The following is a 25182-nucleotide window of genomic DNA, read 5'->3' as shown; positions in this document are numbered from 1 at the left end:
TGGCTCATTTCTTAAAGGGTGGTGTAACCCACAAAGTGCACTACTCTCCAGCAAAAATAAAAAAATATTTTCAGTGTTTGTGTGCGCCTTAGCCGCACGTATATATCAATATAACATAAATGGAGGACCAAACTTTCTCCGATAAAAATAAAATAGGGAAAGATCAAGAACCACTTCCTCCTAGTGCTGTTGCTGCTGCTGGGAGTTGTTCATCATCCCAGAGAGGAAGTAGGAACACCACTACTTTTACTAAACAATTGACCCTCCAACAGTCCCTAGCGATGAGGATGAAGTACGACAGCAGTCATCCTGAAGCAAAACGTATAACTGAGGCCTTGACTGCTATGTTGGTGTTAGACGTGCGTCCGGTATCCGCCATTAGTGCAGTGGGATTTAGACAATTGATGGAGGTAGTGTGTCCCCGGTTCCAAATCCTGTCTAGATTCCACCTGCATCCTCAAAGCAGCAGCGACAAGCGTGCGTCTGTCTGTTAAAGGGTGGTGTAACCCTCAAAGTGCGCTCCACAAACAATAAAAAAATTCTTCTTTTTTTTTCTCTTTGTGAAATGTGTGGGCTGTAGCCGCACCTGCATCCTTAAAGCAGCAGCGACAAGCGTTCGTCTGTCTGTTAAAGGGTGGTGTAACCCTCAAAGTGCGCTCCACAAACAATAAAAAAAATCTTCTTTTTTTTTCTGTCTTTGTGAATTGTGTGGGTTGTAGCCGCACTTGCATCCTCAAAGCAGCAGCGACAAGCATGCGTCTGTCTGTTAAAGGGTGGTGTAACCCTCAAAGTGCGCTCCACAAACAATAAAAAAATTCTTCTTTTTTTCTCTGTCTTTGTGAAATGTGTGGGCTGTAGCCGCACCTGCATCCTTAAAGCAGCAGCGACAAGCGTGCGTCTGTCTGTTAAAGGATTACATCGGTGACAGCATCCAAGTAGGCATGTCAGACAGTCCGTACCTGTACTGGCAGGAAAAAGAAGCAATTTGGAGGTCCCTGTACAAACTGGCTCTATTTTACCTGAGTTGCCCCCCCTCCAGTGTGTACTCCGAAAGAGTGTTTAGTGCAGCCGGGAACCTTGTCAGCGAAAGGCGTAGGAGGTTGCTTCCACAAAATGTGGAGAAGATGATGTTCATAAAATTAATTATCAACTCTTCCAGGGAGACCAGCCTCCAGAACGTACAGAGGGACCTGTGGTTGTGGATTCCAGCGGGGACGAATTAATACTCTGTGAGGATGAGGATGTACACAACACTGAAGAGGGTGAGGAATCGGTGGATGAGAAGGATGAGGACGACATCTTGCCTCCGTAGAGCCAGTTTGTGCAGGGACAGATTAATTGCCAGCTTGTTTTGTGGGGGCCCAAATGAGCCAATCATTTCAGCCACAGTCATGTGGCAGACCCTGGCGCTGAAATGTTTGGTTTGTTAAAGTGTGCATGTCCTGTTTATACAACATAAGGGTGGGTGGGAGGGCCCAAGGACAATTCCATCTTGCACCTCTTTTTTGTCTTTGAATTATGTACTGTTTGGGGCCTAGTTTTTCAAACTGCCATCCTGTCTGCCACTGCAGTGTCACTCCTAGATGGACCACGTGTTTGTGCCGCCCACTCGTATCTCTTAGCATAGTCATCCAGCTACCTCGGTGCAACCTTTTGGATATAAAAACACTATTGTGAGGTGTGAGGTGTTCAGAATAGACTGGAAATGAGTGGAAATTAAGGTTATTGAGGTTAATAATAGCATAGGAGCAGAAAAATACAAAATTCTGTGATTTTAGCTGTTTTTATGTTTTTTTTTTTAAAAATACAGATACAAAACACAAAACCCAGAACACAAAACACGGAAGGGTGGTTTTGGCAAAACCAATCCAGATCCAAAACACGAAGAAAGATCCAGATCCAAAACCAAAACACGAAAAGTGGCCGGTGCACACCCCTAGTAGTGGTGTGTATGGAGGGCTCAGGAGGGTAATGGAGATAGGTAGTGGTGAGTAAGGAGGGATCAGGGAGGTAGTGCAGATAGGTAGTGGTGAGTATGGAGTGATCAGGGAGGTAGTGCAGACAGGTAGTGGTGAGTATGGAGACGTTAGGGAGGTAGTGCAGATAGGTAGTGGTGAGTAGGAAGGGGTAATGCAGATAGGTAGTGGTGAATATGGATGGGTCAGTGGGTAGTGCAGATTAGTAGTGTTGAGTATGGAGGGATCAGGGAGGTAGTGCAGATAGGTAGTGGTGAGAATGGAGGGGTCAGGCTGGGAGTCGTGAGTATGGAGGGATCAGGGAGGTAGTGCAGATAGGTAGTGGTGTGTATGGAGGGATCAAGGAGGTAGTGCAGATAGGTAGTGGTGAGTATGAAGGGATCAGGGGTAATGCAGATAGGTAGTGATGAGTATGGAGGGGTCATGTGTGACACCCATGAAACGGACACCCCCAGGACTGTGAGGGGTTAATACCACTTTGGGCAAGGAAGGAGTTAATACATGTCTCCCCAGCACATGTGAAGCAAGGGGACAGCTGGTGCTGATTGGATGAGCCTGTCCTGTCTCTCAAGCGGTGGGTGTGGTCAGGTGCCCGCGAAAAAGAGGGCGTGCCAGGAGCTGAGGAGAAGTGTGGCGTGCAGCACGAGGACAGCGGGCAGAGACCGCCAAGCTGCAAAGCTCTAGTGGAGTGTGGAGCAGCCGAGCCGGGAGCGTGGACGCCGGGGACCCGCGGAAGATAGACCGGGTCAGGTGAGCCACAGCAACGAAGAGCAGCACACCATTAAGGCGTCCAGCGCAGCAGCAAGAGCCGCTCGTGGAGGTACACAGCCACAGTGGCAACACGCAGTACAAGGTAATCGTCCCCCCTGCCCCATACCACAGCAGCAGCCATCATAGGGTAACTTCAAAGCACCCTCATTTCAGTTATACTACTTATAAGAGAAGTCGCTGTCCTATTGTGATTTATAACTTTTTCTGCCAACCACAAGATGGCCGCAGGCCAACAGCAACAATTGCTTTGAGTTGCCATGCTGCCAACCACAAGATGGCCACCGATTACCTGTAGTGTAGACATACAGCTCCAGCAGTGGAGAAGTTACATAGCCTTGCACCAGAGGTAACTACAGGAGTGGTGAGTGGAAGATTGATTGCACCACAGGCAGAGCTGCACTGACACTCAGTAGTACTGGACTTTCTCATACCTTGTTGCAAATAGCAGAACCTCAGTGTTACTTTCACTTTCAGTATATAGGAGTTATCTGCTTCACTGACCAAGCTCACCAATATTTACCCTGCATGTTTTCCGGATCACACCAAGACTGTCCTATTTCACAGCACAGTGATTCTTTGATACTTGAAAGCTGGAATACACTACTGAAAGGAGATAATATAGCCCTTCAACCTGGGATAGAACTGCGGGACACTTTACAGTAACAGCTGTCTAGGAATATTGAATAACCTGATTGCCTGAGAATTAAATGTGCTTATAGAGAGAAAAGTGGAATTAACATTCAGTGACTGAATTGCTGTACTGTGTACAGGACTTCCATATACACATTGGCGATTCTTCCCTCCCAGATTTAATACTAACAAACGTTACACTAAGTGGGACTAGTACCATGGTCAACTTAAACTGATCTATAAGAGCTCCACCAGCTGCAGCAGCGAAGATGGGTAGGAATACAGTGTTTTGTGTTTAAGGTCATCTGGACATTGAAACTGTTAGTTTAGTACTGACATCATTGCTGAATTGTTTTCTTGTAGTGTGCAACCGTTTGAGATAAGAATGTATGCTCAATACTGAATTCAACTGTGAATAGTAACGTAAAAGTTGCCTTACATTGTATGGTCATACTGCCGAAGTATTATTACACCAATCCGTATGGTGCCGTGCAAATGCCATTGTTTTTATGTGTAATCTCATTATTGATGTTTTTCCCACTGATGCAATACGAAGGCTGCCTCATTGAGTGAGGTGTGTTATTTATGCAAGTGCCCTGCCGACTCTCAAATAAACCTGTGTTCACAAAATAAAAACCACAAGCTTCCTCGTCACCCCTTCATGTGCTTCCATTACTCTCACCTCTCCGTAAGTCGAGTGAAGATTGAACCACAACACACAAGGTAAACTCTTTACTTACCACATAAAGTCAAGGTTACCACACATGGGGTAGTGCAGATTAGTAGTGTTGAGTATGGAGGGGTCAGGTTGGGAGTGGTGAGTATGGAGGGATCAGGGAGGTAGTGCAGATAGGTAGTGGTGAGTATGGAGGGGTCAGGGAGGTAGTGCAGATAGGTAGTGGTGAGTATGGAGGGATCAGGGAGGTAGTGCAGGTTTGTAGTGGTGAGTATGGAGGGGCCAGGGAGGTAGTGGTGGATATGGAGGGATCAGGGAAGTAATGCAGATAGGTAGTGGTGAGTATGGAGGGGTCAGGGAGGTTGTGCAGTTAGGTAGTGGTGGGGATGTAGGGATCAGCGAGGTAGTGCAGATAGGTAGTGATGAGTATGGAGTGATCAGGGAGGTAGTGCAGATAGGTAGTGGTGAGTATGCAGGGGTTAGGGAGGTAGTGGTGAGTATGGAGGGATCAGCGAGGTAGTGCAGATTTGTAGTGGTGAGTATGGAGGGGCCAGGGAGGTAGTGCAGATAGGTAGTGGTGAGTATGGATGGGTCATGGGGTAGTGCAGATTAGTAGTGGTGAGTATGGAGTGATCAGGGAGGTAGTGCAGATAGGTAGTGGTGTGTATGGAGGGATCAAGGAGGTAGTGCAGATAGGTAGTGGTGAGTATGAAGGGGTCAGGGGTAATGCAGATAGGTAGTGGTGAGTATGGAGGGGTCAGGGGGTAGTGCAGATTAGTAGTGGTGTGTATGGAGGGATCAATGAGGTAGTGCAGATAGGTAGTGGTGAGTTTGGGGGGTCAGGCTGGGAGTGGTGAGTATGGAGGGATCATGCAGGTAGTGCAGATAGGTAGTGGTGAGTATGGAGGGATCATGGAGGTAGTAGAGATAGGTAGTGGTGAGTATGGAGGGATCAGGGAGGCAGTGCAAATAGGTAGTGGTGAGTATGGAGGGGTCAGGGAGGTAGTGCAGATAGGTAGTGGTGTGTATGGAGGTGTCAGGGAGGTAGTGCAGATAGGTAGTGGTGAGTATGGAGGGATCAGGGAGGTAGTGCAGATAGGTAGTGCTAAGTATGGAGGGATCAGGGATGTAGTGCAGATAGGTAGTGGTGAGTATAGAGGGATCAGGGAGGTAGTGCAAATAGGTAGTGGTGAGTATGGAGGGGTCGGAGGTAGTACAGATAGGTAGTGGTGAGTATGGAGGGGTCAGGGAGGTAGTGCAGATAGAAAGTGGTGAGTATGGAGGGATCATGCAGGTAGTGCAGATAGGTAGTGGTGAGTATGGAGGGATCAAGGAGGTAGTGCAGGTTTATAGTGGTGAGTATGGAGGGGCCAGGGAGGTAGTGGTGGATATGGAGGGATCAGGGAGGTAATGCAGATAGGTAGTGGTGAGTATGGAGGGGTCAGGGAGGTTGTGCAGTTAGGTAGTGGTGGGGATGTAGGGATCAGCGAGGTAGTGCAGATAGGTAGTGATGAGTATGGAGTGATCAGGGAGGTAGTGCAGATAGGTAGTGGTGAGTATGCAGGGGTTAGGGAGGTAGTGGTGAGTATGGAGGGATCAGGGAGTACTGCAGATAGGTAGTGGTGAGTATGGAGGGATCAGCGAGGTAGTGCAGATTTGTAGTGGTGAGTATGGAGGGATCAGGGAGGTAATGCAGATAGGTAGTGGTGAGTATGGAGGGGTCAGGGAGGTTGTGCAGTTAGGTAGTGGTGGGGATGTAGGGATCAGCGAGGTAGTGCAGATAAGTAGTGATGAGTATGGAGTGATCAGGGAGGTAGTGCAGATAGGTAGTGGTGAGTATGCAGGGGTTAGGGAGGTAGTGGTGAGTATGAAGGGATCAGGGAGTACTGCAGATAGGTAGTGGTGAGTATGGAGGGATCAGCGAGGTAGTGCAGATTTTTAGTGGTGAGTATGGAGGGGCCAGGGAGGTAGTGCAGATAGATAGTGGTGAGTATGGAGGGGTCAGGGAGGTAGTGGTGGGTATGGGGGGATCATGGAGGTAATGCAGATAGGTAGTGGTGAGTATGGAGGGATCAGGGAGTAGTGCAGATATGTAGTGGTGAGTGTGGAGGGGTCATGGAGGTAGTGTAGTTAGGTAGTGGTGGGGATGTAGGGATCAGGGAGGTAGTGTAGATAGGTAGTAGTGAGTATGGAGGAGTTAGGGAGGTAGTGCACATAGGTAGTGTTGAGTATGGAGGGGTCAGGGGTAATGCAGATTGGTAGTGGTGAGTATGGAGGGGTCAGGGTTAATGCAGATAGGTAGTGGTGAGTATGGAGAGATCAGGGGGTAGTGCATATAGGTTGTGGTGAGTATGGAGGGATCAGGGTTGTAGTGCAGATAGGTAGTGGTGAGTATGGAGGGGTCAGGTTGGGAGTGGTGAGTATGGAGGGATCAGGGAGGTAGTGCAGATAGGTAGTGGTGAGTATGGAGGGGTCAGGGAGGTAGTGCAGATAGGTAGTGGTGAGTATGGAGGGATCAGGGAGGTAGTGCAGGTTTGTAGTGGTGAGTATGGAGGGGCCAGGGAGGTAGTGGTGGATATGGAGGGATCAGGGAGTTATGCAGATAGGTAGTGGTGAGTATGGAGGGGTCAGGGAGGTTGTGCAGTTAGGTAGTGGTGGGGATGTAGGGATCAGCGAGGTAGTGCAGATAGGTAGTGATGAGTATGGAGTGATCAGGGAGGTAGTTCAGATAGGTAGTGGTGAGTATGCAGGGGTTAGGGAGGTAGTGGTGAGTATGGAGGGATCAGGGAGTACTGCAGATAGGTAGTGGTGAGTATGGAGGGATCAGCGAGGTAGTGCAGATTTGTAGTGGTGAGTATGGAGGGGCCAGGGAGGTAGTGCAGATAGGTAGTGGTGAGTATGGAGGGGTCAGGGAGGTTGTGCAGTTAGGTAGTGGTGGGGATGTAGGGATCAGCGAGGTAGTGCAGATAGGTAGTGATGAGTATGGAGTGATCAGGGAGGTAGTGCAGATAGGTAGTGGTGAGTATGCAGGGGTTAGGGAGGTAGTGGTGAGTATGGAGGGATCAGGGAGTACTGCAGATAGGTAGTGGTGAGTATGGAGGGATCAGCGAGGTAGTGCAGATTTTTAGTGGTGAGTATGGAGGGGCCAGGGAGGTAGTGCAGATAGTTAGTGGTGAGTATGGAGGGGTCAGGGAGGTAGTGGTGGGTATGGGGGGATCATGGAGGTAATGCAGATAGGTAGTGGTGAGTATGGAGGGATCAGGGAGTAGTGCAGATATGTAGTGGTGAGTGTGGAGGGGTCATGGAGGTAGTGTAGTTAGGTAGTGGTGGGGATGTAGGGATCAGGGAGGTAGTGCAGATAGGTAGTGGTGAGTATGGAGGAGTTAGGGAGGTAGTGCACATAGGTAGTGTTGAGTATGGAGGGGTCAGGGGTAATGCAGATTGGTAGTGGTGAGTATGGAGGGGTCAGGGTTAATGCAGATAGGTAGTGGTGAGTATGGAGAGATCAGGGGGTAGTGCATATAGGTTGTGGTGAGTATGGAGGGATCAGGGTTGTAGTGCAGATAGATAGTGGTGAGTATGGAGGGATCAGGGAGTTAGTACAGATAAGTAGTGGTGGTTATGGAGGCATCAGAGAGGTAGTGCAGATAGGTAGTGGTGAGTATGGAGGGATCAGAGAGGTAGTGTAAATAGGTAGTGGTGAGTATGGAGGAGTTAGGGAGGTAGTGCAGATAGCTAGTGGTGAGTATGGAGAGGTCAGGGAGGTAGTGGGAGCCACCCAGTAACCTTTACAATGCTGGTCAGTTGTGGGTAAATGAGACCACTACACATGTACTAACATTACGCCACTCTGTAGTGCACTCCATATTATGCCACAGTGTAGTGCCCCCACATTATACCACACTGTAGTGCACTCCATGTTATGCCACAGTGTAGTGCATCTATAATATACCACACTATAATGCCTCCCACATTATGCCACACTGTAGTGCACCACACATTATACCACCTGTAGTGCCCACACATTATACCACCTGTAGTGCACCACACATTATACCACCTGTAGTGCCCACACATTACGCCACACTATAATGCCTGACACATTACACCACACTGTAGTGCCCACACATTATGCAACACTGTAGTGACCCACACATTATGTCACACTGTAATGCCCACACATTAGGCTACACTGTAGTGACCCCATATTATGTCACATTGTAGTGCCCACACATTATGCCACACTGTTGTACCCACACATTATGATACACTGCAGTCCCCGCACATTATGCCACACTGTAGTACCCACACATTATGCCACCTGTAGTGCCCATACATTATGCCATGCTGTAGTACCTACATATTATGCCACACTGTAGTACCCTCACATTATGCCACATGTAGTGCCCAAACATTATGCTACACTGTAGTACCCACACATTATGCCACCTGTAGTGCCCACACATTATGCCACACTGTAGTACCCTCACATTATGTCACCTGTAGTGCCCAAACATTATGCTACACTGTAGTATCCACACATTATGCCACCTGTAGTGCCCACACATTATGCCACACTGTAGTACCCTCACATTATGCCACACTGTAGTACCCTCACATTATGCTACACTGTAGTGCCCCCACATTATGCCACCGGTAGTGCTAACACATTATTCTACACTGTAGTGCCCCCACATTATGCTATACTGTAGTGCCCACACATTATGCCACCCGTAATGCCCACATATTATGCCACCTGTAGTGCCCACATAGTGTACTCACCAGCAGCAGCATCCTCAGGCAGCCAGCAGAGTAGCAGTCACAGGCCCACAATGAGTCACGCCCATGAGGCTGCACTGCTGCTAAACTCCAGGTTAGAGGAGCATTTAAAGGGCTCCTCCAATCAGAGCTCAGCACATGCTCCTGTGACCCCCCACTGAAGACTACTGAGTGTCTGCTCTGTGCTCCGGTCCCCTCGTGTAGCTGCCAGCTGGACCAGTCGCCTGCCATATACAAACCAGTGGGGCCCACAGAATCCACGGGGCGCAGTCTAAGCATGGATACCAGTAAATATTAAGGATCCCCTGAATGTATGAAGAAGCAACCACAGCCCCCATAAGTTTCTATGGGAGCTGCAGAGCATTCCAGGGCTTGGCCCCAATAGGATAACGTCACTCTATAGCATATTAGCAGTGGCGGAACTCCCAGAGACAATGGAGTCACTTGTCGCTGGGCGCCAGCCCTTAAGGGGGCACCTGGCTCCATTGTCCCCCGGCCGTTCCGGGCACTGCATGGAGAAGGAGCACCACTGATTGGCGCTCCACCTCTGTTGGCGTAACTACGGGCGGTGCAGGGGGTGCGGTCACACCCCCTGCACCTTCCATATGCCGGGCGCCCGCTGAGTGTGTTACCAGCGGGCGCCCGGCTCCTTCTCTCCCCCCCCCGGTGCCAGCGGCAGCCAGAGCTCACTCCTGAGCTCTGGCTCCCGGGTCCCGCAATGCACTATGGGAGTGACGTCATGACGTCACTCCCATAGTTCCGAGGAGCGGGCGCCGGGGACGGGCGGCAGCAGCACTAGAGCGGGGTTCAAGGTAAGTATTGTTTTTTTTTTTTGTGTGTGTGTGCGCGTGCGGGGGGTGCACACTACAGGGGGCATTACTGGGGCTTACTACAGGGGGCATTACTGGGGATTACTACAGGGGGCACTACTGGGGCTTACTACAGGGGGCATTACTGGGGCTTACTACAGGGGGCACTACTGGGGCTTACTACAGGGGGCACTACTGGGGCTTACTACAGGGGGCATTACTGGGGCTTACTACAGGGGGCACTACTGGGGCTTACTACAGGGGGCATTACTGGGGCTTACTACAGGGGGCACTACTGGGGCTTACTACAGGGGGCACTACTGGGGCTTACTAAGGGGGCATTACTGGGGGCACTACTGGGGCTTACTACAGGGGGCACTACTAGGGCTCACTACAGGGGGCATTAATGGGGGCAATACTGGGGCTTATTACAGGAGGGCATTACTACAGGGGGCACTACTGGGGGGCATTACTGGCACTACAGGGGGCATTACTGGCATTACTGGGGTCATTACTACAGGGAGCATTACTGCGGGCACTACTGGGGCTTACTACTGGGGTCACTACAGGGGATTACTACTTGAGGCACAACAGGGGGCTTACTACTGGGGGCATTACAGGGGGCTTGCTACTGGAGGCACTATTGGGAGCACTACAACTGGAGGCACTACAGTGGCCATTACTACTGGGGGCACTTCAAGGAACATTACTACTGGGGCACTGCAGGGAGCATTACTCCTGGGGGCACTGCAGGGAGCATTACTCCTGGGGGCACTACAAGGGCATTACAACTGGGGGCACTACAGGGGCAGGGCCGGATTAAGGGGGCGGCGACAGGGGCTGTCGTCCCTGGGCCCCCACACACGGAGTGGCCCCCACTAGCAGCGGTGCGCTGTTTGCACCCGCCGTTAGTGTTCCCTCCGCTAGTGTAGTGTAGACCGCGCAGTGAGCGCGGCCACACTACACAGTGACATACACACAGCCACCGGCGGCAGCTGTGTGTATGTTACAGCAGCCGATGAGAGTCACACAGACTCTCATTGGCTGCTTCGTCAGCTGAGGGAGCCGGCTGGAGCTCACTCATGGGCTCCGCCTTCCGGCTCGCCCCCACAGCTGGTGATGATGGGAGAGACGTCATGACGCTGACGTCTCTCCCATCTGTGCAACAGAAGAGCCGGGACTCGCGTCAGGATCGGGGATTCAGGTAAGTTTTTTTGTGCGTGTGGGGCAGCACTATCACTGCATAGGGGGGAGCGCTACAGGCGTCCCTGTATAGGGAGGGCACTGTATAGGGGGGGGTATGCTACTAGGGGCAATGCATAGGGGGGGGGCTACTACTGGGGGCACTGTATACCGGGGGACTACTACTGGGGGCATAGCATGGGGGACTACTAGTGGGGGCACTGTATAGGGGGGGACTACTACTGGGGGCAGAGCATAGGGGTACTACTGGGGGCACTGTATAGAGGGGGACTACTACTGGGGGCAGAGCATGCGGGGACTACTACTGGGGGCACTGTACATGGGGGACTACTACTGGGGACAGAGCATGGGGGGGACTACTACTGGGGGCACTGTATAGGGGACTACTACTACTGGGGGCAATGCTTTCAGGGGAATACTACTGGGGGCACTATATAAAGGACACTGCATAGGGGAGATTACTACTGGGGGCACTGTATAGGGGTGGACTACTACTGAGGGCAATGCATAGGGGGAACTACTACTGAGGGCAATGCAAAGGGGGGACAACTACTGGGGCACTGTATAGGGGGGACCACTACTGTGGGCATTATATAAGGGGCACTGCATAGGGAAGACCAATCATGGGGGCACTGCATTAGGGGCACTACTACAGGGGGCACTGCATAGGGAGGACTACTACAGGGGGCACTGCATAGGGAGGACTACTACAGGGGGCACTGCATAAGGAGCACTGCATAGGGGGGACCATTACTGGGGACATTGCATAAGGGGCAATTCTACAGTTTTTTTGGGGGGGGGAGGGGCACCAACATTTATCTTGCCTCCGGGCACCTGGGATGAAATCACGCCACTGCATAGTAGGTATGCACAGAAATCCCAAGCCCCATAGTAAGTAACATGGCTAATTAAATTCCCCCCTAAGGGTCAAACTATACTACTTACCCATTGGTTTTTGAGATGCATATGTTAATATTTGATATCTGTTTGTTTTTTCAGTTTACTAACAATTTGTAGAGTTTGAAATGTGGCAAATGCATGAAAAAATGTATAACCTAAAATTTTTACTGCAAAGCAATACAGGAAACGCTGGGGGTATGTATCAAATAGTGTACAGATCACTCCACATTGCTTTGCTGTACATGGGCCTGATTCACTTCAGATCACAACTGCGACTGCATTAGCGACTACGCACGCTGTCTCACTGCAATAGTATGCTAATCCACTGTGATGGCTATGCCCTCACAGCATAACCTAAGGACGCCCACTTTACCTTACACACATCCGTAATCTTTAGCATCACTGCAAAACTATCGGTACTATCGAGTACTATCGCAGCCTCACACACACTTATACAAGCTCTGACCTTACTTACTGACCTTGGTTAGGAATTGCTAACTTCAGCGCATGCTATGAGTACTCAGGCTGCGTAGGGCATCGCAGTGGATAATTTATGCACGCCCCTGCAACGGCGTTCAAACGCCCTGGCACGCCTGCATTTCGCCGACCACCCCCAGTCACCACCCAGAAACGGTACTTTCTGTCAATCACTCTGCGATGGGTCTGCGTAGTCTCTGCGATCGCCGTCCCAACCGCAGTGGCCGCTTCGTGCACTGCAGTGCATACACATGCGCAGAACGCAACAATTGGCCGATTGCATGCACAATCGCAGTTGCGATTGGTAATGAATCAGATCCTATGTTAGAACATTTAGATTATGCAGTGTTTTACATTTACACCCCAGGAACGTATTTCCACCAAAACCACTTCAGAGATGCTATATATTTATGGATATGTTTTGTCAGGAGATAAGCTGAAAAGCAGAGTTAAATAGGAGCAGTATAAGTTGTAATACACTGTGCTATATGAATGAGCAGTATAACACTGTGGTATATGAATGAGCAGTATACCACTGTAGTGTATGAATGAGCAGTATAACACTGTGGTGTATGAATGAGCAGTATAACAGTGTGGTGTATGAATGAGCAGTATAACAGTGTGGTGTATGAATGAGCAGTATAACACTGTGGTGTATGAATGAGCAGTATAACACTGTGGTGTATAAATGAGCAGTATAACACAGTGGTGTATGAATGAGCAGTATAACACTGTGGTGTATGAAAGAGCAGTATAACACTGTGGTGAGAGCAGTATAACACTGTGGTGTATGAATGAGCAGTATAACACTGTGGTGTATGAATGAGCAGTATAACAGTGTGGTATATGAATGAGCAGTATAACACTGTGGTGTATGAATGAGCAGTATAACAGTGTGGTATATGTAGGAGCAGTATAACAGTGTGGTATATGAACGAGCAGTATAACTCTGTGGTATATGAATGAGCAGTATTACAGTGTGGTATATGAACGAGCAGTATAACACTGCGGTATATGAATGAGCAGTATAACAGTGAGGTATATGAATGAGCAGTATAACACTGTGGTATATGAATGAGCTGTATAACCATGTGCTATATGAACGAGCAGTATAACACTGTGCTATATGAATGAGCAGTATAACACTGTGGTGTATGAATGAGCAGTATAACAGTGTGGTATATGAATGAGCAGTATAACACTGTGGTGTATGAATGAGCAGTATAACACTGTGATGTATGAATGAGCAGTATAACACTGTGGTGTATGAATGAGCAGTATAACACTGTGGTGTATGAATGAGCAGTATAACACTGTGGTGTATAAATGAGCAGTATAACACTGTGGTGGATGAATGAGCAGTATAACACTGTGGTGTATGAATGAGCAGTATAACACTGTGGTGTATGAATGAGCAGTATAACACTGTGGTGTATGAATAAGCAGTATAACAGTGTGGTATATGTAGGAGCAGTAAAACACTGGTATATGAACGAGCAGTATAACAGTGTGGTGTATGTAGGAGCAGTATAACACTGTGGTGTGTGAATGAGCAGTATAACAGTGTGGTATATGAATGAGCGGTATAACACTGTGGTATATGAATGAGCAGTATAACAGTGTAGTATATGAACGAGCGGTATAACAGTGTGGTATATGAATGAGCAGTATAACAGTGTGGTATATGAACGAGCAGTATAACAGTGTGGTATATGAATGAGCAGTATAACAGTGTGGTGTATGAATGAGCAGTATAACAGTGTGGTATATGAATGAGCAGTATAACACTGTGGTGTGTGAATGAGCAGTATAACAGTGTGGTGTGTGTAGGAGCAGTATAACACTGTGGTATATGAATGAGCAGTATAACAGTGTGGTGTATGAATGAGCAGTATAACAGTGTGGTATATGAATGAGCAGTATAACAGTGTGGTATATGAACGAGCAGTATAACAGTGTGGTATATGAATGAGCAGTATAACACTGTGGTGTATGAATGAGCAGTATAACAGTGTGGTAAATGTAGGAGCAGTATAACACTGTGGTATATGAAGGAGCAGTATAACACTGTGGTGTATGAACAAGCAGTATAACAGTGAGGTATATGAACGAGCAGTATAACACTGTGGTGTATGAATGAGCAGTATAACAGTGTGGTATATGTAGGAGCAGTATAACACTGTGGTATATGAAGGAGCAGTATAACAGTGTGGTATATGAATGAGCGGTATAACACTGTGGTATATGAATGAGCGGTATAACAGTGTGGTATATGTAGGAGCGGTATAACACTGTGGTATATGAATGAGCGGTATAACACTGTGGTGTTTGAATGAGCGGTATAACAGTGAGGTATATGAATGAGCGGTATAACAGTGTGGTATATGAATGAGCAGTATAACAGTGTGGTATATGTAGGAGCAGTATAACACTGTGGTATATGTAGGAGCAGTATAACACTGTGGTATATGTAGGAGCAGTATAACACTGTGGTATATGAACGAGCGGTATAACACTGTGGTATATGAATGAGCGGTATAACAGTGTGGTATATGAACGAGCGGTATAACAGTGTGGTGTATGAACGAGCAGTATAACTCTGTGGTATATGAATGAGCAGTATTACAGTGTGGTGTATGAACGAGCAGTATAACACTGTGGTATATGAATGAGCAGTATAACACTGTGCTATATGAATGAGCAGTATAACACTGTGGTGTATGAATGAGCAGTATAACAGTGTGGTATATGAATGAGCAGTATAACACTGTGGTGTATGAATGAGCAGTATAACAGTGTGGTGTGTGTAGGAGCGGTATAACACTGTGGTATATGAACGAGTGGAATAACAGTGTGGTATATGAATGAGCAGTATAACACTATGGTGTATGAATGAGCAGTATAACAGTGTGGTATATGTAGGAGCAGTATAACACTGTGGTATATGAAGGAGCAGTATAAGAGTGTGGTATATGTAGGAGCAGTATAAGAGTGTGGTATATGAATGAGCGGTATAACACTGTGGTATATGAATGAGCGGTATAACACTGTGGTATATGAATGAGCGGTATAACAGTGTGGTATATGTAGGAGCGGTATAACACTGTGGTGTATGAATGAGCGGTATAACAGTGTGGTGTATGAATGAGCGGTATAACAGTGTGGTGTATGAATGAGCGGTATAACAGTGTGGTGTATGAATGAGCGGTATAACAGTGTGGTGTATGAATGAGCGGTATAACAGTGTGGTATATGAATGAGCGGTATAACACTGTGGTGTATGAATGAGCAGTATAACAGTGTGGTGTATGTAGGAGCAGTATAACACTGTGGTGTATGAATGAGCAGTATAACAGTGTGGTGTATGAATGAGCAGTATAACACTGTGGTGTATGAAAGAGCGGTATAACACTGTGGTGTATGAACGAGCGGTATAACAGTGTGGTGTATGAACGAGCGGTATTACAGTGTGGTGTATGAACGAGCGGTATAACAGTGTGGTGTATGAATGAGCGGTATAACAGTGAGGTATATGAATGAGCGGTATAACAGTGTGGTATATGAATGAGCGGTATAACAGTGTGGTATATGAATGAGCGGTATAACACTGTGGTGTATGAATGAGCAGTATAACAGTGTGGTATATGTAGGTGCAGTATAACACTGTGGTATATGAATGAGCAGTATAACAGTGTGGTATATGAATGAGCAGTATAACAGTGTGGTATATGAATGAGCGGTATAACACTGTGGTATATGAATGAGCGGTATAACAGTTTGGTATATGTAGGAGCGGTATAACAGTGTGGTGTATGAATGAACGGTATAACAGTGTGGTGTATGAATGAGCAGTATAACAGTGTGGTGTATGAATGAGCAGTATAACAGTGTGGTGTATGAATGAGCAGTATAACAGTGTGGTATATGAATGAGCAGTATAACACTGTGGTATATGAATGAGCGGTATAACAGTGTGGTATATGTAGGAGCGGTATAACACTGTGGTATATGAATGAGCGGTATAACAGTGTGGTGTATGAATGAACAGTATAACAGTGTGGTATATGAATGAGCAGTATAACAGTGTGGTATATGAATGAGCAGTATAACAGTGTGGTATATGAATGAGCAGTATAACACTGTGGTGTATGATTGAGCAGTATAACAGTGTGGTGTATGTAGGAGCAGTATAACACTGTGGTATATGAATGAGCAGTATAACAATGTGGTATATGAATGAGCAGTATAACACTGTGGTGTATGAATGAGCAGTATAACAGTGTGAATGAGCGGTATAACACTGTGGTATATGAATGAGCAGTATAACAGTGTGGTATATGTAGGAGCGGTATAACACTGGTATATGAATGAGCAGTATAACAGTGTGGTGTATGAATGAACAGTATAACAGTCTGGTATATGAATGAGCAGTATAACAGTGTGGTATATGAATGAGCAGTATAACAGTGTGGTGTGTGTAGGAGCAGTATAACAGTGTGGTGTGTGTAGGAGCAGTATAACACTGTGGTATATGAATGAGCAGTATAACAGTGTGGTATATGAATGAGCAGTATAACAGTGTGGTATATGAATGAGCAGTATAACAGTGTGGTGTATGAATGAGCAGTATAACAGTGTGGTATATGTAGGAGCAGTATAACACTGTGGTATATGAATGAGCAGTATAACAGTGTGGTATATGAATGAGCGGTATAACACTGTGGTATATGAATGAGCGGTATAAAAGTGTGGTATATGTAGGAGCGGTATTACACTGTGGTATATGAAGGAGCGGTATAACAGTGTGGTATATGAATGAGCGGTATAACAGTGTGGTATATGAATGAGCGGTATAACAGTGTGGTATATGAATGAGCGGTATAACACTGTGGTGTATGAATGAGCGGTATAACAGTGTGGTGTATGTAGGAGCAGTATAACACTGTGGTATATGAACGAGCAGTATAACAGTGTGGTATATGAACGAGCATTATAACAGTGTGGTATATGAACGAGCAGTATAACAGTGTGGTATATGAACGAGCAGTATAACAGTGTGGTATATGAACGAGCAGTATAACACTGTGGTGTATGATTGAGCAGTATAACAGTGTGGTGTATGTAGGAGCAGTATAACACTGTGGTGTTTGATTGAGCAGTATAACAGTGTGGTGTATGTAGGAGCAGTATAACACTGTGTTATATGAATGAGCAGTATAACACTGTGGTATATGAATGAGCGGTATAACACTGTGGTGTATGAATGAGCAGTATAACAGTGTGAATGAGCGGTATAACACTGTGGTATATGAATGAGCGGTATAACAGTGTGGTATATGTAGGAGCGGTATAACACTGTGGTATATGAATGAGCAGTATAACATTGGTGTATGAATGAACAGTATAACACTGTGGTATATGAATGAGCAGTATAACAGTGTGGTATATGAATGAGCAGTATAACAGTGTGGTGTATGAATGAGTAGTATAACAGTGTGGTGTGTGTAGGAGCAGTATAACACTGTGGTATATGAATGAGCAGTATAACAGTGTGGTATATGAATGAGCAGTATAACACTGTGGTGTATGAATGAGAAGTATAACAGTGTGGTATATGTAGGAGCAGTATAACACTGTGGTATATGAATGAGCGGTATAACACTGTGGTATATGAATGAGCGGTATAACAGTGTGGTATATGTAGGAGCGGTATAACACTGGTATATGAAGGAGCGGTATAACAGTGTGGTGTATGAATGAGCGGTATAACAGTGTGGTGTATGAATGAGCGGTATAACAGTGTGGTGTATGAATGAGCAGTATAACAGTGTGGTGTATGAATGAGCAGTATAACAGTGTGGTGTATGTAGGAGCAGTATAACACTGTGGTGTATGAACGAGCAGTATAACAGTGTGGTATATGAACGAGCAGTATAACAGTGTGGTATATGAACGAGCAGTATAACAGTGTGGTATATGAACGAGCAGTATAACAGTGTGGTGTATGAATGAGCAGTATAACAGTGTGGTGTATGAATGAGCAGTATAACAGTGTGGTATATGAACGAGCAGTATAACAGTGTGGTGTATGAATGAGCAGTATAACAGTGTGGTGTATGAATGAGCAGTATAACAGTGTGGTGTATGAATGAGCAGTATAACACTGTGGTGTATGAATGAGCAGTATAACAGTGTGGTGTATGTAGGAGCAGTATAACAGTGTGGTGTATGTAGGAGCAGTATAACACTGTAGTATATGAACGAGCAGTATAACAGTGTGGTATATGAACGAGCATTATAACAGTGTGGTATATGAACGAGCAGTATAACAGTGTGGTATATGAACGAGCAGTATAACACTGTGGTGTATGAACGAGCAGTATATCAGTGTGGTGTATGAACGAGCAGTATAACTCTGTGGTATATGAACGAGCAGTACAACACTGTGGTATATGAACGAGCAGTATAACACTGTGGTATATGAACGAGCAGTATAACAGTGTGGTATATGAACGAGCAGTATAACAGTGTGGTATATGAACGAGCAGTATAACAGTGTGGTATATGAACGAGCAGTATAACAGTGTGGTATATGAACGAGCAGTATAACAGTGAGGTATATGAACGAGCAGTATAACACTGTGGTATATGAACGAGCAGTATAACACTGTGGTATATGAACGAGCAGTATAACAGTGTGGTATATGAACGAGCAGTATAACAGTGAGGTATATGAACGAGCAGTATAACAGTGTGGTATATGAACGAGCAGTATAACAGTGAGGTATATGAACGAGCAGTATAACACTGTGGTATATGAACGAGCAGTATAACACTGTGGTATATGAACGAGCAGTATAACAGTGTGGTATATGAACGAGCAGTATAACAGTGAGGTATATGAACGAGCAGTATAACACTGTGGTATATGAACGAGCAGTATAACACTGTGGTATATGAACGAGCAGTATAACACTGTGGTATATGAACGAGCAGTATAACAGTGAGGTATATGAACGAGCAGTATAACAGTGTGGTATATGAACGAGCAGTATAACACTGTGGTATATGAACGAGCAGTATAACAGTGTGGTATATGTAGGAGCAGTATAACAGTGTGGTATATGAACGAGCAGTATAACAGTGTGGTGTATGAATGAGCAGTATAACAGTGTGGTGTATGAATGAGCAGTATAACAGTGTGGTATATGAATGAGCAGTATAACACTGTGGTGTATGAATGAGCAGTATAAGAGTGTGGTGTATGTAGGAGCAGTATAACAGTGTGGTGTATGTAGGAGCAGTATAACAGTGTGGTGTATGTAGGAGCAGTATAACACTGTAGTATATGAACGAGCAGTATAACAGTGTGGTATATGAACGAGCATTATAACAGTGTGGTATATGAACGAGCTGTATAACACTGAGGTATATGTAGGAGCAGTATAACACTGTATATGTAGGAGCAGTATAACACTGAGGTATATGAACGAGCAGTATAACACTGAGGTATATGTAGGAGCAGTATAACACTGAGGTACATGTAGGAGCAGTATAACACTGAGGTCTATGAACGAGCAGTACAACACTGAGGTCTATCTAGGAGCAGTATAACACTGAGGTATATGAACAAGCAGTATAACACTGAGGTATATGAACGAGCAGTATAACACTGAGGTATATGTAGGAGCAGTATAACACTGAGGTATATGTAGGAGCAGTATAACACTGAGGTATATGTAGGAACAGTATAACACTGAGGTATATGTAGGAACATTATAACACAGAGGTATATGTAGGAGCAGTATAACACTGAGGTATATGAAGGAGCAGTATAACACTGAGGTATATGAACGAGCAGTATAACACTGAGGTATATGTAGGAGCAGTATAACACTGAGGTATATGAACGAGCAGTATAACACTGAGGTATATGTAGGAGCAGTATAACACTGAGGTATATGAACGAGCAGTATAACACTGAGGTATATGTAGGAGCAGTATAACGCTGAGGTATATGTAGGAGCAGTAGAACACTGAGGTATATGTAGGAGCAGTATAACGCTGAGGTATATGTAGGAGCAGTATAACACTGAGGTATATGTAGGAGCAGTATAACACTGAGGTCTATGAACGAGCAGTATAACACTGAGGTCTATGAACGAGCAGTATAACACTGAGGTATATGAACGAGCAGTATAACACTGAGGTATATGAACGAGCAGTATAACACTGAGGTATATGAACGAGCAGTATAACACTGAGGTCTATGTAGAAGCAGTATAACACTAAGGTATATGAACAAGCAGTATAACACTGAGGTATATGTAGGAGCAGTATAACACTGAGGTATATGTAGGAGCAGTATAACGCTGAGGTATATGTAGGAGCGGTATAACACTGAGGTATATGAACGAGCAGTATAACACTGAGGTCTATGTAGGAGCAGTATAACACTGACGTATATGAACAAGCAGTACAGGTTGAGTCTCCCATATCCAAAATGCTTGGGACCAGGGGTATTTTGGATAACAGATTATTCCGTATTTTGGAATAATTGCATACCATAATGAAATATCTTGGGAATAGGACCCAAATATAGACACAGAATGTATTTATGTGTTAGATACACCTTATACAAACAGCCTGCAGGTAATTTTATACAATATATTCAATAATATTGTGGCTCAAACAAAGTTTGTGTACAGAAATTAAATTCATTTATGTTACATACCTTATACACACAGCCTGAAAGTAATTTTATACAATTTTTTTAATAATTTGTGCCTTAGAAAAAGTTTGTGTACATTGAATCATCAAAAATCAAAGGATTCATTATCTCAGTCATGCCAAAAAAAATCCGTATTTCAGAATATTCCATTTTTCTGAATATTTGGATATGGGAGACTCAACCTGTATAACATTGAGGTATATGTAGGAGCAGTATAACACTGAGGTACAATCAGGTGCATAAATATTGGGACATTGACAGAATTTTCATATTTTGGCCTCTATTCACCACCACAATGGCTTTGAAATGAAACAAACAAGATGTGCTTTAACTGCAGACTTTCAGATTTAATTTGAGGGTAATTATATCCAAATCAGGTGAACGGTGTAGGAATTACAACGGTTTCTATATGTGCCTCCCACTTTTTAAGGGGCCAAAAGTAATGGGACTATCAACTCAAAAGCTATTTCATGGACAGGTGTGGGCTATTCCCTCGTTACTTCATTATCAATTAAGCAGGTAAAAGGTCTGGAGTTGATTCTAGGTGTGACATTTGCATTTGGAATCAGTTGCTGTCGACTCTCAATATGAGATCCAAAGAGCTGTCACTTTTAGTGAAGCAAGCCATTATTAGGCTGAAAAATGAAAACAAACCCATCAGAGAGATAGCAAAAACATTAGGTGTGGCCAAATCAACTGTTTGGGACATTCTTAAAAAGAAAGAACGCACCGGAGAGCTCAGCAACACCAAAAGACCCGGAAGACCACGGAAAACAACTGTGGTGGATGACAGAAGAATTATTTCCCTGGTGAAGAAAAACCCCTTCACAACAGTTGGCCAAATCAAGAACACTCTCCAGGAGGTAGGTGTATATCTGTCAAAGTCAACAATCAAGAGACGACTTCACAAGAGTGAATATAGAGGGTTCACCCCAAGATGTAAACCATTGGTGAGCCTCAAAAACAGGAAGACCAGATTAGAGTTTGCCAAACAACATCTACAAAAGCCATTACAGTTCTGGAACAACATCCTATAGACAAATGAGACAAAGATCATCTTGTACCAGAGTGATGGGAAGAGAAGAGTATGGAGAAGGAAAGGAACTGCTCATGATCCAAAACATACCATCTCATCAGTGAAGCATGGTGGTGGTAGTGTCATGGTGTTGGCATGTATGGCTGCCAATGGAACTGGTTCCCTTGTATTTATTGATGATGTGACTGCTGACAAAAGCAACAGAATGAATTCTGAAGTGTTTCGGGCAATATTATATGCTCATATTCAGTCAAATGCTTCAGAACTCATTGGACGGCGCTTCACAGTGCAGATGGACAATGACCTGAAGCATACTGCAAAAGCAACCAAAGAGTTTTTTAAGGCTAAAAAGTGGAATGTTATGCAATGGCCAAGTCAATCCCCTGACCTGAATCCGATTGAGCATGCATTTCACTTGATGAAGACAAAACTGAAGGGAAAATGCCCCAAGAACAGGAACTGAAGAAATTTGCAGTAGAGGCCTGGCAGAGCATCACCAGGGATGAAACCTAGCGTCTGGTGATGTCTATGCGTTCCAGACTTCAGGCTGTAATTGCCTGCAAAGGATTTGCAACAAAGTAATAAAAAGTTAAAGTTAGATTCAAGATTGTTTAGTTTGTCCCATTACTTTTGGCCCCTTAAGAAGTGGGAGGCGCATATAGAAACCGTTGTAATTCCTACACCGTTCACCTGATTTGGATGTAATTACCCTCAAATTAAATCTGAAAGTCTGCAGTTAAATCACATCTTGTTTGTTTCATTTCAAAGCCATTGTGGTGGTGAATAGAGGCCAAAATATGAAAATTCTGTCAATGTCCCAATATTTATGCACCTGACTGTATATGTAGGAGCAGTATAACACAGGTATATGTAGGAGCAGTATAACAGTGAGCTATATGTAGGAGCAGTATAACACAGGTATATGTAGGAGCAGTATAACAGTGAGCTATATGTAGGAGCTGTATAACACTGAGGAGTTCTACAAAGATCTATTTGATTTATATTATGGAGGTGTTTCAAGTTTTGGCCATACAGTTATTACTAAAACCACTTTTAAAAGTGTAATTAAAGTTGAAAATGTTGATTTTAAAATACCATGTATAGTTAGGGCACTTGAATTGCAGATAATTGGTAGCTATGCCACACAAATTGATATATTCCCAGTTCCCATAGTAAGGGAGGCACTTTATGTAATGAAGAAAAGAGTGGACCCTGTGACAGGTCTATTTCTTACATTTCTGCCTGACACAGTCGGTCACAATGACAGGATTATGTAATAGAATAATCTGTGATTGTAGGAATAGTGAGGAATAATACCCCCAGATGCTGTGTAACTAGAAAATGAGTAAACTTTTTGTAAAATAATAAAATAATATATACTGTATCCCAGTCCCATAATCTAAATATTGGCCAAAACGTAATGTGTAGAACTCATCGCTATACACAGGCTTATGGCACCATCTACTGGTCAGTATGGGCTATACTTTAATTTGTGAAATTGATTTACAGAGTACAGTACAGTACGTGCACTGTGATGTACTGAGATTACCGGCATTGCGAAGCATTGGCCGAGGCCATGGTGACGCGATTAAGTGCGAATTGCCCCACTGCCCCACAGCCCTTGCTTCTGGTTAGTCGGGTGCAGTCAGTATGGCTGCCGCAGTGCCGCCGGTAGAGTCCTTTGGAAGACGCTCCGAGCAGCTGTACACAGAGCAGATTGCCTGATCTGAATGGTAATCGTTCAAACCACTTGTTTGGTCGGCTGGTTGTATGATTATATAGTGCAGTCTATGGCCAGCTTTAGGAACAAATTTTTTTTTTAAAAGCGCAAACAGAGCAATTTGCTTCTGAAATAAACCATGTTGCAATACAAGGGGTGCACATGCATTTTTTTTTGGCCCGCAAGTAGGGAACAAATACTGCACAGCTTTGTTTTTACTCTGACATTTAAGGTGCATACACACGTAACGATTTTTTGAACAATTTATCGTTAACGTTCAATCGGTCAAAAAATCGTTCAGTTTCTGAGTTATAACGATGAATGATAATCGTTCAAGCGCGCTCCTGTATGTAGTTTGTAGTTATCGTTCATCGTCCATTTCAGACTGTCCAACGATTTTCATTAAGGAAATGAACATTTTTCATTCATCGTTGTAAAAATCGTTCATTACACTTCAAAAATCGTTCACTTTTTCAAGGAAAAATCTGACAGATAATCTGACAGAAAATCGTTGGTTACAAAATCGTTACGTGTTTATGCATCTTTAGGATTAAGCCAGGATACACCCTATGGATAGATCTCTCTGCACATTTAAATCTGCACCACCTGCCGTGCTGCATGGTTTTGCCTAGGTGCAAATTGTTACTTTTTGATTTTATTTTATTTGCTCCAAACACTGAATCAGGCCCTTGATGCATATTTGTGATGCAGGTGTATCATGTGAGAACAGAGAAGGTTAGCAGGTGTGTTCATGATGCAGCAAGTTGCGTTTTGCATGATGGTTTCAACAGGACTTTGGGCCTGATTCAGAGCCGGACGCTATTTGCGCTCGCTCGTTCAGAAAAAGGGGGCGGCTATTTAAATTGAGCGCTCGCTCTTTGCGGTCTGTTGACGCCTCTATGTCTGAGCAAGCGAACGAAACATGCGCTCGCTATTTTGTAAAGACGCCCCCTGGCCGCTCGCATCCTACGTCATCTCCGCTATTTATTAGATTAATCGAGTACATCGAAAGGCGTCTGAACTGCTCGCAGTGCTTGTGGTTGGATTTTCCTACCGCAATCATGCGAACAGTTCAGGCTAAGAGACAACCAAGTGACGTGGCCGATGACGCTGCTTTGTTAATTATGCACACCCTTAAAACGCCCGTTTTGACCGTTTGGCACGCCTGCGTTCGGATCACCGTTCCCCGTTTTCAAGCACCTTCCCCTGTTACCACCCACAAACGCCTCATCCTGTCACTCAAATTAGCGGGCACTCGCTATTTTGCGAGTGCTCGATTTCCGACTGCACTGACTGGTTGGCGCATGCGCATTACGACCCATACGCATGCGCAGTTGTGCAAACATCGCTCGGAGCGAACGAGCGGCCGCTTACGAGCGGCTCTGAATCAGGCCCTCAGTGCATTGCTTTGCCCAGGGCCCACACTGCTGTTAAGACAGCCATGTGTATGCTACACTGTTAATAAAACTGTATT

General features: G+C 45.1%; 1 protein-coding gene across 2 annotated transcripts in view; it reads left to right on the top strand.

Moving 5' to 3' along the window:
• Window positions 1-3022: 3022 nt before the first annotated feature.
• HPS1 (HPS1 biogenesis of lysosomal organelles complex 3 subunit 1) overlaps window positions 3023-25182 on the top strand; it is an 88573-nt gene continuing 66413 nt past the window's right edge. Inside the window, exon 1 of one of the 2 annotated variants that reach the window (XM_088482756.1) lies at window positions 3023-3108. The gene's annotated coding sequence lies outside the window, so the exon portion shown is untranslated. The remainder of the gene's footprint in view (window positions 3109-25182) is intronic. The other variant, XM_088482757.1, reaches the window with a different exon arrangement.

The sequence above is a fragment of the Taudactylus pleione genome, unplaced genomic scaffold (assembly GCF_031769625.1).
Source record: "Taudactylus pleione unplaced genomic scaffold, aTauple2 ptg000292l, whole genome shotgun sequence".
Taxonomy (NCBI): domain Eukaryota; kingdom Metazoa; phylum Chordata; class Amphibia; order Anura; family Myobatrachidae; genus Taudactylus; species Taudactylus pleione.
The sequence above is the reverse complement of the archived record's forward strand: the minus strand, read 5'-3'. Positions and strand labels throughout refer to the sequence as shown.